Raw genomic sequence first — 14,067 nt, forward strand, 5'->3', positions numbered from 1 at the left:
GTTTTGTTGTGTTGAGCCTTATAGTCAGAGTTTCCACTGTCCACGTGGCTGAGAAAGGCTCAGGCTGCCCAAGAAATGCCTGAGCATATCATGCCATATTCCCCATATCGGTGCTAGGCCAATATCCCATCAGTCAGCTGAAAAAGTCATCACTGGACATCTGACAGGAAATAACAATGTCACTGAGGTCCCAATGGGTGCCACACAAATCACTCATAAGAAGGTAAGTGTTGGTAGTAATGTACATGGGGACTTCTTGCACTATCTGTATTGACCTTAAATCTCTTCAAAACCGCTTAACAATAAGAAGACAAGATATTCCATTTTGATGATGAGCTTCATGATGAAGTTAATCAACCATCAGTGTTGTTAAGAGAGAGCAAAGTGAATACTTGTCCCAGGAGAAATACACTCTGAGAAATACACAGAGATGGCCACTTCTTGGTAGAGTACATAATTTTCCATGGTAGAGATCCAGTACATCGCCCCAAGATCAGTGAGGCCCTTGAGTATGACAGAGTGACACCCCTTACACTTTTCATAGCTGTGGATCTCCCCTAGGAATTACCCGATGGGGACACACACCCATCTCAAAGCATTGTGCCGTTGGGCTGGTCCTTTGGAGTATGTCTCTGTCACCTACAATTGGCAGGTAGGGATGACCCAGACAGTGTGGGGCTTTGTAGACCTCTGCATCAGCCCCTATGAATATTTTGCCTTTGTATCTCCAAAAATGGAGACTGCCATTGCCATAGTGTTGTGAAGACACATCTAGACCCCTGTGGCTACCCAAAAATGGGAGAGTAGCCCTCCTGTTCCATCAAACCAGTGTTTTGCACCCTGAGATTGCCAGACTCTGAGAATACGATATCATCTCCAGATGCTTCCGATGTGTGTCCCAAACCACTGAGATATGCCAGGCTTGGTCCTGTGGTGATGACCACAACTGTTAGCTCAGAACAGCTGCTGCAGAATGAGATTATGCCCAGTCACACTGAAAGGAACCAGCTGCAGAGCTGTTGGAAATCAGGTGGCGGGAACAATTTGCTAGAAAAAAACTCATTGATCCGTGGCCCTATTCCCTGTCCGTTTCTGTAAGGTCCCCAGGGAAGGAGGAAAGATCATAGGCCTCATGAATTATTCAGGTAGGCTGGGCCCAATCCATAGATCACTCACTGGCTGTACATGCACACTTGCAATTTTTCTAAAGCATCACTTTAAGCTTTAACCTGCAAATAATTTGAGCGTGTCTCAAAACAGCTGTTTATAGCAAGTTAGGGAATCTTACAAAGCGTTTTGCTGGAACAGTATCTTGCTATCAAATGTGAAATTGGAAAGTTCCCATGTGAACAATCTTGAAGCTCATGCTAAATTTACATGTAAGAGAAAGATACGCATCTGTTTATTTGTGGCGGTAAGCCTGTTAATTAATCACATTCAGGAGTTTTATAAAAATAAATTCTTCTGCTCATCAAAGCTTTCTGCAAACTCAATTTGGTATGATGTGGGAACTCAGTTTGAAAGGAATATATCTTTTAACTGGCTATAACTAGTTTTTCTCTAACAGATAATTCACAAAGGCAAAATATCCCTATTTCAGAAACCTTTAGTGTGGCTTTTACATATTTGCATCAGAGCCAGAAAAGAAATAAATAAATCTCATAGTAAGACTCCTCCTTTAGATCCAAGTCAAAGACATTGAGGGGTGTTGATTGTTTTCCCAAAGCTGCCCCCTGGCAGAACTTATACTGCCTGATTGCTGTGTCTAACCATGGGTATATCAACAATCAAGTGTAGCATAAGGTGCAGAATTTAGCCTCAAGTGAGTAATTTGCCTAGTAATATCCAAATACAGCTTAGCACAGAGTTTCAGTGAGATCTCTGGATTGCCCTGCATTGTAACATTGTGTGTCCCCCTAAGTCTCAGCATCTGACTGAAAACACATGCTCAGCACGGGACTGCATCTTCACAACACCCTCTGGATGTAACATGTGCTATCCCAAAAGGGAATCAAGGTACAGTTGTTTTCCCTACAAAAATAAAGATGGTTCTTTTAGAGTCATACACTGAAATGAGGTCTCAAATCCTGCTTTGGGATGACAGGGTAAGTTCTGTTGGGGCTAAAACAAGACCCCATTGTGCTGGGAGAACCAGCTGAGGAAGTGCGCTGGCTGAAAGTGGGACTGAAACCCTGGTGCCTCCGTGTATGGCTTGGTCAGCTGGTCGGGTTTGTTTCCCTGCTTCTCTGTGACCATAAATCAGGTGTAAATGCTAGTAGTAACAGTGTTAGAGACCATTATCAGACATCGCACAGCAGCAGGCATGGAAAAAGAGTGAACCATCAGTGCCAGGAATGCTTTCTGAAGCAAAGGCATGAATGACCAGGTCACCTCCTTGCCTCTTAAGTGGTGTGCCGCAAATGATATAATACATCTCAGCCACTTGGTGCCTGTGGTGACCAATTTAATATACAGTGGGTTTTATATCCTACCCAACCAAAAAGTTACTTTCACACTCACTTTGAGCCATGACTGCTGTGTACAAGGCAATGAAGAATCAGATCCTTCCTCCCACAAGTCTTTCCCAGCAATCAGCCTGCAAGACTGTGAAAAAAAAGTATTCCAGGCCTGTTGGTCAAATTGCGCTGTGATTTAAAGATTGGGACTAATTTCCTGTTCATTCCAGTTTACCCTGATGTTACTGCAATGTCCCATGTATCTTTTGATCCAATTTACAGTAGGGTAAACCTGAGAGGAACTGGACTCTTTAGTTTTACCCCCCGCTTATCTTTGAAGTCCTTAATGAAGCAGTTTAACACGCACATTTTAGCAAATGTCTTTGGCTTCCCAGAAGAAACTCATAAAATTAGCCAAGTAGCTCAAATATAATGGGTAGATCACAAAAATAAGCAGATGTTAAATAACTTAAAATATTAAAAAAACATAAACAGGGTTGTTTTTTTGGTTTTATTTCCTTTTACTTTGGCTTAGTTCCTTACCAGAACCATGGCTGCTGAAACAATAGTGGCCCCCTGTGAGTTGCTGCAGGTCCTGACTGCAGTGCCTCTTTCCTTGCTTTACCCGAGAACTGATGGTACACAAGGGGGCAGCTGGGCTGGGGCAAGTCTGAAACTGGGGGGAGGCATTTGGGGAGGAGTGGATGATGACTTTCTCCCTGCTGAAGACTTAGAGGTGAGAAATTTACAGTGTCCCAACTGGAGCTGTGATGGAAAGGGAGGTATTGGGATTTTACTGCCACCCTCTCTGTCCTGCACTCAACCGGCAGGAAGCAGCTGCTCGCTGTCTCCCATAGCAGAGGGTGAGTAATGAAGCCACATGTAACACCAGCGGTGCCCCATGCAGCGCGGCTTAAACTCATGCCCTCTGAAGCCAACACACCCGTCCTCACTGACTGTTACAGCACACTCACCTCATGGTGTTTAATTCTCTCTTAGGACCACGACCTCCTGTTAACACTCCAGGTGATGTTTTGGGTTTCAAACACATAACACAAAAAGTAGCTTTCTTTTTCCTTTCTCACCCAGCTTTGCTGCACCCTGGAGTGATCTTTCCCCAGTAACTGTTCTTCTTCCGTCATGCCATATGGGAGACACAGAATATAGAGAGATAACATAAAAATATAGATAGTACAGATAGCATGTGTAGAATATATATGTTTACTTATATACATCTACACATAAAAAAATATATTTATATATTTTGTAGCTACCTATCTATATACATACACACACAAGTACTTTCTTTTTCTAGGAGGGGTAGGGCAGAAGCAAATGTACGGAGCCAGCTGGAAGGGAGGAGGCAGGAGGACGGTGATAAAACACGCCGGCCTGCCTCGGCTCGCCCGCCTGCTCTCGGTCCCCCCTGCCCGCTGCCGGCTTTTTGAGGATGCGACAAGTCGCAGTGCCAGAGCGCAGCATCCTCGGAGGGGCGTGTTCCCCCCCGGCCCCGGCCAATCGGGGCGCTGGGGGAGGGATGCTCGGGGCAGGGATGCAGGGTTGCCAGGCGACAGCAGCGTCCCCGTGTCCCGTCGCCCCCCCCTCGCCGTGCCCTCCCCGCGGGCCCGGGCTGCGCTCCTGCCCGCGCTGCCGGCGCAGTTAAACGGGCGCGGGGAGCGCCGCGCCGCGCAGCCCCGCAGCATGGGGACAGCGGCTCGCCCCCGCCCGACGGCTCCCGGCCACCGCCCCGCTGCCGGCCGCGCCACGAGCACTAGCCAGCTTCAAAGTTAGAACTAGAAACGCAGTAAATGAATAAACGGTAGGAATAAGCTGCAGCCAGCCCCTCCGCGCAGCGCCGGCTGCAGAGCCACCGCACGCCCCGAGTGCCCGGAGAGGCAGCCTGCAAATGCCAGCCGGCTCTCGCTCCTTGTCTTTGCAACTCTAGGTCGCCTCCTAATTTAAAGCTTTGCACCAATCCCCTTTGCCCGGAAAGGAGAGGAAATCTAGAAAGATGCCAGGCTGCGAAAAGGGACCCCAATTAGCGGCGCTGGCGGCGGGCGCTGCCTGGCCACGGAGAGCCGAAGTTGCTCAGAGGAACGGGAAGCGGGTGCTCCAGAGGAGAGGGGAAGGGAAGGGGGTCATTGCTTGGTGACTGCAGTCTCTCCCTCCCGTTGCCCCCTTCTCCTTCTCCCTCCCAGCCTTACCCCTGACCGTTTAGGAGGCCTCGATGAGTTTCCGTCGGGATCCGATCCAAGGTGGGGGGGAGAAAGCGTGACTGTTCCCGGAGGAAGCAGCTCACACAAGTTTGGGGGGTGAGAGTCCCTGGTGGATGTTTAGCGAGCACATCGAGAGGTCCGCGATGCCCAGGAGCAGCTGGAGACCCTCGCTGGGACCTACCTTCACTGCACGGTAAGGAGCTGGCACCGGTATCCCGCGTCCTGGTCCCTGCATCCCACATCCCGGTCTCTGCATCCTGCGTCTCGGCTCCGTGCATCCCGGTCCTCACAGCCCCGCATCCCGCATCCTAGTCCTCGCATCCCACACCCTGCAGCCTCGGTCCCTGCAACCCGCACCCCCACCCTGCCCTCCCGACGAGCTGCAGCCGCTGCCCGCGGCCCGCGGGATGTACACCCGGGGAAAAAGTTTAGAGTGGCGGTTTGCAAAGAGGTTTGCTGACGGGAGCCAGGGGCCAGGAGGAAGGGGGGGCAGGCGGGCAAGGGTTTTCGCACCTGCAGAGGACAGGTAGGGCGCAGGGGGGACCCCTGTAGTGCGTAGCTGGGGGGGGCGGGCAGAAAGGGATTGGCTCGCCCAAGGCAAAGCAGCTCTGTCCAGATGTTGCCCAAAGGTTCCTGCTCCCATAGAGGCAGATTTTGGGGGTGAGGGGAGGAGATCTTAAGCTTGCCGTCCTATGCCCTTCCTTAAGCTGGAGTGGAAAGTGCCAAGCCAGCAGCTGGGAGAGCCGTGCTGGGTACCCAGCTTATCTCCCTGGATCTGCTGCTGGGAGAGAGGGAGAGAGGCGGGGAACGTTAAAGAAACTGGAAGTGCTTTGCTCCTCCTGAAGTATCTCCCCTGCAGGGACCTGGCTCACTCCAGGATCCTAAAATTGGAAGGCTTCAAAAAGAAAGGAGAAATTAGCAGGGATGATAGAGCCAGTGTAAACTCTCCCTCATATATACCTGTATATCTAGCTGTCCATGTGAGTATGCATCCAGCTGTATAGGTATATGTATGTGCTTCTAGAGTTGTTTGTGCCTATGTATGTGCCTTGCCTATGTTCCTGTGTCTCTGAGTGTGTTTATCTATGCTCGCATTTGCTTGGATGTATATAGATGTATTATTTGTATAGATTCATAGGAATGCGGTTTTATTCCTAGACAGTGTTTATCTAACTCTGTGTAGACCTAGAGGGGTGTGAGTACGTATCTTTCATCTGTCTGTGTGTGTCAGGCACACATATCTGCTGAGATATGCATGTGGGTGTGAGAAAGTGAATTTCTGTGCCAGTGTGTAGGTAGGATCTGGGGTGTGTGTTGGTTTTTGGGGGGCTTCCCCCCCCCGATTAGTGTCTCTGTGGATCATTTTAAGCATACATCCCTGTATTTCAGCAATCTTGATAAAAACCAAGCAGTTCTTGAAAATCCAGACATCTTACCAATACTGCACTGAACTGAGCTAAGGATTTGCTGGTAGTTTGTGAGTTTTTTGGCTTTTTCTCAGCTTATGCCACCTGCTGAAGAGGATTTTAGGTCATTTTTTAAATAATTAATTCAGCTTAAAGAAATCTCCATCAGAAGACTGTGAAACAGAACAGCCTGGGACACAGACTGGTACCTATTTCGGCTTTCATAATGTATGTCTCAGGTTGATTAAATATGCATGAAAACAATTTGAAAAACACACAACCCACCTGATCGAATACGTATTTTAGGAAAATTACCTTTTTCTTTTTTCTTCAAATACACCTAAGTCATTATGACTCCTTTGGCTGTTGTTTATGTTGATAAATGCAAGTATTACAAGAAAATGGACCGCCCCAGTTATACTGGGGAAGATTGCACTTTAAGCTACTTTCATTCACACTTAGGGTAATAGAGAAATTGTACTTTTGTAATTTTCACTCTTTGAGTGAAATCAGTAACAATCCAAGAAAATCCTTCTTAATAAACTGATTACCTGAAGAGGAATGGAAGCTAATTTGTTTTCTGCTAGAAAATTCATACTTTAACTTCTGTGGCTCTCTTTCTTGTTTTTTTTTTAAAGAATGATGCTGTTCACTCCTACTCTCAGTATTTCTGGAGTCCTGCATTATATATAAAGCATAAACTGCACTTCAAAATAGAAAATCCACTGATTTCTTTACCATTCTGCAACTTAAAAACAAGAAAGATTGCATCGGTATCAAATACATTAAATCAAGATATTCGTCCAAGAGCTGCGGTACTTTTGTAATCGCTGCTGATCTTTGTCTTGGTTCCTTGTGCTGATGACCTACTTATAAGCTTCTACAAATGAAGATTTTTAGGCAAATGTTGACACCTGGTCTAGGAGTAAGATTCTAATTTTATCATTGAAAGAGTGAATCTAACGCAAGGTGCAGGGGTAGAGTATCTTTCTGGATTCCCTTAATGTTTTTATGATAAATTAAACTGTAATGAAGCAAAGTGCTAAATCAGACTAGAAAGGCAAAAGAAAAGAAATACATTACAAATAGTGGTATCCTTCAGTCCAGCTGTATGCGTTACGTAAGTGGAGCTGAATTTGGAAATGAAGAAAGTGTAAGGAGATGTACGGGCATTTAGAGCTATTTGGATGCTCTGTGCAGACGCAGCTCTCCCATGGAAGGGTTCTACAGAACGTAAATTGTTATGAAGTTTGCAGAGCCCCATTTAGAATACTATAAGACCTGAATGAACTGGTTGTAATGTCACTTATGCAGGAGTCAAACTGCAATTTTACCTTTAATCATGGAGTTCTACATTGTCTAGTGGTCTACAAGAATTCAGCAGTGTCACATGAAGTGTGTACCCACCAAGAGTTTAGCAGTGTGATTTGAGAATCCAGCCTAAAGCTTTTTCTGGGTGCAAGACCTTGTCTATAAAGTTGATGAACTTGCCAACACTGTCCTGCAGAGGACTTCGCTCTCTGTTATTTTTGAAAGCCATTTCCCAAGCCCTATAAAATGGCACCTTGTTTCTTCCAACTTGTACTATAGTTATTGATCAGTGAGTATGAATTTTTCTGGTTGATAAAATACTAGGCATACTATCACTCTGAGGATGCCACAGAACAACACAGAGACGTTTGGCACACTCCAGGATCAGACAGCGTTACTCTTTGTGTGTGAATATGCACAACTATAGTAAGCTACATAAGCTCTTGTGAAGAAGATCATGTAATATTGACTGGCTTTTTTTCTGCTTGTTGATATAAAACTTGCAGCAGGTTTAAAGCTTTATCAAGAACTTAGTCCAAGTCAGAGATTTAAAGAGAAGATTGTCTTCCTGGTCTCTACTAGGGTGGAGAATAAGGTTGTGCTTTAATCACCGGGCGCGTTGCATTTGCAATGGAGGGGTACCCACAGCCAACAAGAAGGGGTGACCAGAAGGGTGATTAACCACCCTGCCCCTGCACCCAGCATTGAACGTCCAGAGCACAGCCATGGTGGACCTGGACACCAAAGCTGGCAGGGAAGGAGCGTAGTCTTTGGCTGGTACCATCTTCCTAAATCTCTGCCTGTTACTGTTCCTGGCTATGAACATAATAAGGCCAACTTTCACTGTGAAAACCTAGCTGGCAGAAAAACCTGGGACACATTTCATCTTATGAAAATACAGATTAGCTTGAAAATCATGAGTTTATTTTAGTAGTAGGAGTAAAATGACAAAAAAATAGGAATTTCTCCTGGGCACAATGACGCCTTAGAAGAGCCTCAGTGCAATTGTCAGATATTTCCACTGAGATGAAGACACTGTTCATTGTTAGAAGTGTTTTAATTATTACAGATTAGTGCAATTGGCCATTTTTTCAGGTAAGCCCAGAATCCAGTGCATGACCTAAATGAATTTGCTGGCTTATCTATTGTCTTATGATGTTTTCAGACATTTTATTTCAGGGATGCCCAGTTTTTTAAAAATACTGCAAGGAATATACTGTCTTGTTTCTAGCTGCCTTTCCAAAACAAGGCAGCAAATTTTCTTAGGGGGTAAATCACTATGAACCTATTAAAGTCAAAAAGAATTTACTAGAGCTATAGCAAATTACACAAAAAAAGCTGTAGAACTATATTGCTTTTGTCTCATACTGGCCCTCTCAAATATAAAATTATGTTGTTAGAACTATTATCATGCTATTGTTCATAGCTATGATGAGATTATGGGAGCATTTATGTAGTTAGCAATTGTACTGCTTATACAGGAACATATCGGCTCCTCATGTAAATCAGTAAGTTGTCTCAAAAGCCTAAGTAAGAGTGTAGCAGCTTTTCCAAACCTTCTAAGACCCAACATATCCACATGCAAGGGTGTGGTCTTAACCCCAATTACTGAGGCAGCATTCCTTCAGAGCTCTTTAAAGTCTGGCAAGCAGCTTGACCTTGATAGCACTGATGACCTTGACCTTGAAAGTCCCTTTCCCAGTACAACCAAAGGGATACAGGATGATGACCAAGTATAAAACTATATCAAATATGCATCAGGCGAGGTGTGTACAGAGAGAATGGTTAATGGATGCTGTGAGACCTTGAAATTCTCCATTCAAAAAGTGACTGGAGAAGAAAAAAAGTTGTGAAGACAAAAAAAAGGTTGAGGAAAATAGATGGTAGGAAACAAAAAGGGAAAAATAAAGAGAAGAAAATAGCTTTATAGGAAAGGAAAGAAAGAGCAGTAAAGAGACTCAGATGAATATTCAAGCTGGAAGAAAAATAAATGGTATGGTGAGTTGTGGGATGAAAAGACTGTAAATCAGGTGAAGGCAGTGAAGAAGACACTCTCTTTAAAGCGATTAGAAATTATCCTGTAATCCAACTAACTGGGCAAAAAGATTGCACATTTATGGAAGTGGTAACTGCAGACTGTGGCCAGGCAGAAGACTGAATTCAGGCGTCCTGACTATGGAAGAGAACAGCATAAGAGATGTGGGAGAGGGTGAGCTAGTAGAGAAAATGTCATAGGGCTGATTTTTATCATGGTAATTTGTAGTAATAAGGAAGATAAAGAAGCTAGGCGGAGAGGTGGAATGTAAGAGCATTCTAAAGTGCCTGGTGACCAAGAAGTCTTACCAAGTATCAGCATACAGTGAGCACACAAGGACAAATCAAACATATCCTTGAGAAGAGGAGGGAGGGGACACTTGTAGTCATGCATGGGCTTTGAGTAAAAACCAGGCAGTACAGTTAAAACACAGGAGGCAGAAGCAGATTGATGAGGTGTCTTAGGAAGTCAATGGAAAGACTGTCAGATTCTAGAGGAAAACTAAGCAAGTGCACACAAGGGAGAATGAAGTAAAAAATTCAGTGGGTGGCCACAACATCAGCGAATTCATAGGTCAGAACTATATTAGGAAAATTAGTGTGTTAAAAGGAAGGTATTAGTGGGAAGAAGGATGAATATGTTTGCTTAGAATACCCCTTAAGGAACAGGGTGTTTGAGAGGAGGAGTACTGAGAAGGGAAGGTAGAGTATGCAGGTGAGAAGAAACAGGACTGCTTTTGGGAAAATGAGGGGTGCTTGCGGAGATGACAAAAGGAAGAATAAAATAGGGAAGGAAAATGAAAGGGTTGGGACTGAGATTAAATCAGAAGAAAAGCACAAACAAAGGCTGGAAGCAGCAACTGCCAAAAAAAGGAAGGAAAAGAGGAGCAGAGGGGTGAGTGCTATGGGGAAGTCACCTCCCACTGGTACAGAGGAGGAGGCAGGGCCTGGGCTAGCCAGGAGGAAGGAGCTGAAGGGAACCTGAAAACTGTTAAAAACCTTTGCCCAGAAGATGACATGCTGATGGGAAATGGAGCAAAAAGAAAGTGACTGGCTGAACACTCATCTAAGAAATATAGTAAGCCTTGTCCTTTAGCTTCCACTCCGATGGAAACTCCACTAATGAGTCCACATTCAAATCAGGGACAATCTTTGCGTTACCTAAATGCTGCATCTGGAGAGGTTAATGTCCCAACAGCTGATCCTGATGCATAAACTGCATAATCTAGGGCTCTGCAAAGCCTCGGTTTCTCTGGTTTGTGGTGGCTGGTCCTCAAAAACACATGTTGTTAGGTTGACTGAGATATTACCTTGCAGTCTGTGAAGGAAGATGCTGTAGGGAATTTACTGAGTCTGAGATTTGGCAGTGCTGTCACTCTTCCTTGGAATTAGCCCTGCAAAGAGTCTGGCTGAGATAAGTGACCAACAAGGGCGCTGCCTGATTTTATGGTGCAGCTCCGTAAACTTCTTCCAGCACAACTAGTGTGCCAGATGCCAGGTTTAGACCTCAGGGACATTAGTAGTTTGTGACAGGCATTGAATAGTGTGTGGTCAAACCAATGACCATTACACCAACCTCTGAAGCACAGTATAGGACACCTTTTGAAAAGGATTTGAAAACCTCACAAAATATTCTTTCATCCCTAAATTCCTAAAATTTATTCCTAAATTTATTCCTAAAATTACTCATCCCTAAAAATCTCTGAATATTGTTTCATCAGTGGTGTGGCTCCCTGCTCCACAGATATGTAACAGCAGGGCTGAGATGGCACAGGAGCCGTCAGGCAACACCAGTCCTCTCTATGGGAATGAAGGGATCCTGCGGGTTAGATACGCTCTTCCTCCCTGGTGAGAAATGGAGCCCTATAGAAAGCTAGAGTGTTCTCTGAGAGGCTCCTAGAGCATTCTTGACCTTGTTGACCTTGGCTATCTTATGTAGGGTTTGCGCTGCAGTTCTTGACTATTTTAATGTGCAGCTCACAGCATCAGGATGGTTTTCTTTTTTATATAATGTAGCTGTGATTAAGGCTTCTTAGATCCCATACCAGCTCCAGCTTGAATGTGCCATGCCTTCCTGATGGGACACTTGCAGCTGTGCTTGAGTGAACATTTCTGCATGTTTGTTTTATAGGAGGTCTTTGGCTGATCTGTTTTTTGACCCGGTACTTACTGACTAGTAATTTCTGATTATTTTATAATTATTATATATTTATATCGTTATTATTAATTTCATTCACAGTGGTTGCATGATCCAGTGAAGAAATTATTAGGAGAGCATGAGAAGACATTGTTCTGCTAGGGTTTGAAAATATTACATTACATTTGTGATGCTTAGCAGAAACCAGCTGCCCTGCTGTTAGAATCACACAGCCACAGACCGGATACAAATCAAGAAGTAAATTTTAGGGATGTTTCCAGAACTCATATTTTTTTCTCACTTATATGTATTTTCATGAGAAGAGAAGACAGGTAAACAGACAAAAGGATGGATGCAAAGAGAAAGAAAAATATGTTGTGCAGTAAGACATGTAGGGTTCAGTTCTGAAGTGTTAACAGAGTTTGATTGCTTAGATCAGCTCACATGGCTAAAAAATGACAAAGATTGTCTTTATCTGCCAGAACATTTAAAACTGATATTTTATGTGAAAATATAATTGATTTGCCATGACAAGGGAGTTTTCAAAAAGCTGCATTATAATTTTTGGTGAGATTATGTATTTATTTCAGCATTGAGTGTTACAAGTTGAGAATATGGCCAGAGACTTTCAGGTTTTTTATCATAGATTTTTAATGGCATTTTTGCTAATGTTCAGTCTGTCAGAAAGACATCTTCACTGTATGTCAACTGACACCAACTTTGGTTCCATTGTAAAAGATTACAGCTGTTTCGGTATACAACAGATGAAAGATCTTCATTTTACCTTATAACAGATTTATTTTGCCAGTATTTAATTCTTTTCCTTGTAAAAAGCAGGTGAAAAAACCACCCTCACGGGACATCAATGTAGTAATACTGGATTAAACTTCAGCAAAATTGTGTGAAAAGGGTACCTTACAATGCTGGTCTGTGCAGCACATTATTTGCACAGACAGTAATAAGCGTCCATTCCTTATGAAATACTTGGCCACAAAATGCTACCACAGAATGACATTTTACTAGAAAATTTACAAAGTTTATGGGAATCTTAGCATTTTTTTCCAAGCACTATCGGAACACACTGAAGTACACTTGTCAAATCTACCTTGCAACAGTTTTCAGTGTATTCCCTTGGGCTCTCTTAATTGTGTTTGCTCACTGTCTTCCTTGCAACCATCATGCTTTAGAAAAGCACTGACAACAACAATGAGATCAGCAGACAGCGCATTTTCTTAAAAAGTTGCAAGCCTGTCCTACATGGGACTGATGCACTAGGCTGAATTATCAGGCCAGTCTTTGCTCTCAAGTTGAGAAAAGGGTAGCAATTCTCTGGGTGGGAATGGTAGATCAACCCTGAAGTCTCCTTCAGCCAAATACTCTGAAACCATCCAGCGCATGCTTCTTACCATTATTACAGGATACATTTACCTTGAAAAAGAGCATTTCCTTCATAACCAAGAAATAAGCTGTCTGCCTCAGGGTCTTGAAAGCAGAACAAAAACAACTGCTGTTCTAGCAAAAGCAACATGTAGTTCATGCCCTTTTTCATCCATTCACTTGTCAATAAGGATGTATTTACATATGGCTAATCCCACAGTCGATTCATTAAGATGATTTTATGAGTAAAAAAGGAAGATGACCTAATGGGGTAGCTCCAGCAATACAAATAAAGTGAGATAACTTTCAGAGAATAATAATTTTGCTTCCTGAAGTGGACTTTAAATTTCCAAGAAGAGAATAGATCTGCTTAAAACAACCTTTTCTTCTTCACTCAGAAGTGATCTCTGATTAATTGTGCAGTTTAGCTGAACTTTGCTTTCCTTGGTATCCTAGGAGAAAAGCTCTGACAGACTGGGAATTTTAACTTGTTTGTAATGTAAACTCAGTACACTGGTGGTGCTTTTTAACACTCCAGAAACTGTTTGGGAGGAAAAAGAAATAAATAAAAAAGCTTTGATCCTCTAAGCAAACAAAGAGGGGAGAAGGAGGTTAAAAGAACCATCATTAGTGAAAGGCAGAGAAGGAAAATGTGGGAAAGGTGCCTTTATTTTAACAGTTTCCGAGACTATTTGAAAGGCTATTGGAAATATCAGGCACTTCAACAGCATTAGAGCTCTCTGATGAACAGGGAAAGACTGATTTCTTTTTATTGTCTCATTGACATTTTTGAGATTTCTAAGGACTATGAATTTCTCAATTATATCAGTCTCTCTGACCAAGATTTCTCCCAGAAGCAGATATCCAGGACAAAGCTTAGAGATTAATGCTAATGCCTTCAGTATCAAGCTCAGATAAACACATTCCTAGTGGCATTATTCAGTATGAAGAAAGGAAGAAGAATCTAGTGTGGAAGTAACTCCAGCTCCTGGGAGCTGGGAGATGACTTAAAGCCTGGGTTTCTTGTCCAAAGGGTGAGATGTAAATTGAAGCACCCACTCATAGCAGCAGGGAGTGGTGTGATCCAGCAATGCCCTGTTGTCTGCTTATCTGTGGGAGGTGCTCCTGCT

At 43.7% G+C, this 14,067-nt stretch overlaps 1 protein-coding gene across 3 annotated transcripts in view; it reads left to right on the forward strand.

The window, feature by feature from the left end:
- The first annotated feature begins 4,183 nt into the window (after nucleotides 1-4,183).
- The window catches only part of GRM3 (glutamate metabotropic receptor 3), a 114,449-nt gene continuing 104,565 nt past the window's right edge, over nucleotides 4,184-14,067 (forward strand). For 2 of the 3 annotated variants that reach the window (XM_075081522.1, XM_075081524.1), the window contains exon 1: nucleotides 4,184-4,865. The gene's annotated coding sequence lies outside the window, so the exon portion shown is untranslated. Of the gene's footprint in view, nucleotides 4,866-5,348; nucleotides 5,653-14,067 lie in introns of those variants that run through there. The other variant, XM_075081523.1, reaches the window with a different exon arrangement.

Source organism: Phalacrocorax aristotelis, chromosome 1 (assembly GCF_949628215.1).
Source record: "Phalacrocorax aristotelis chromosome 1, bGulAri2.1, whole genome shotgun sequence".
Taxonomy (NCBI): Eukaryota; Metazoa; Chordata; class Aves; order Suliformes; family Phalacrocoracidae; genus Phalacrocorax; species Phalacrocorax aristotelis.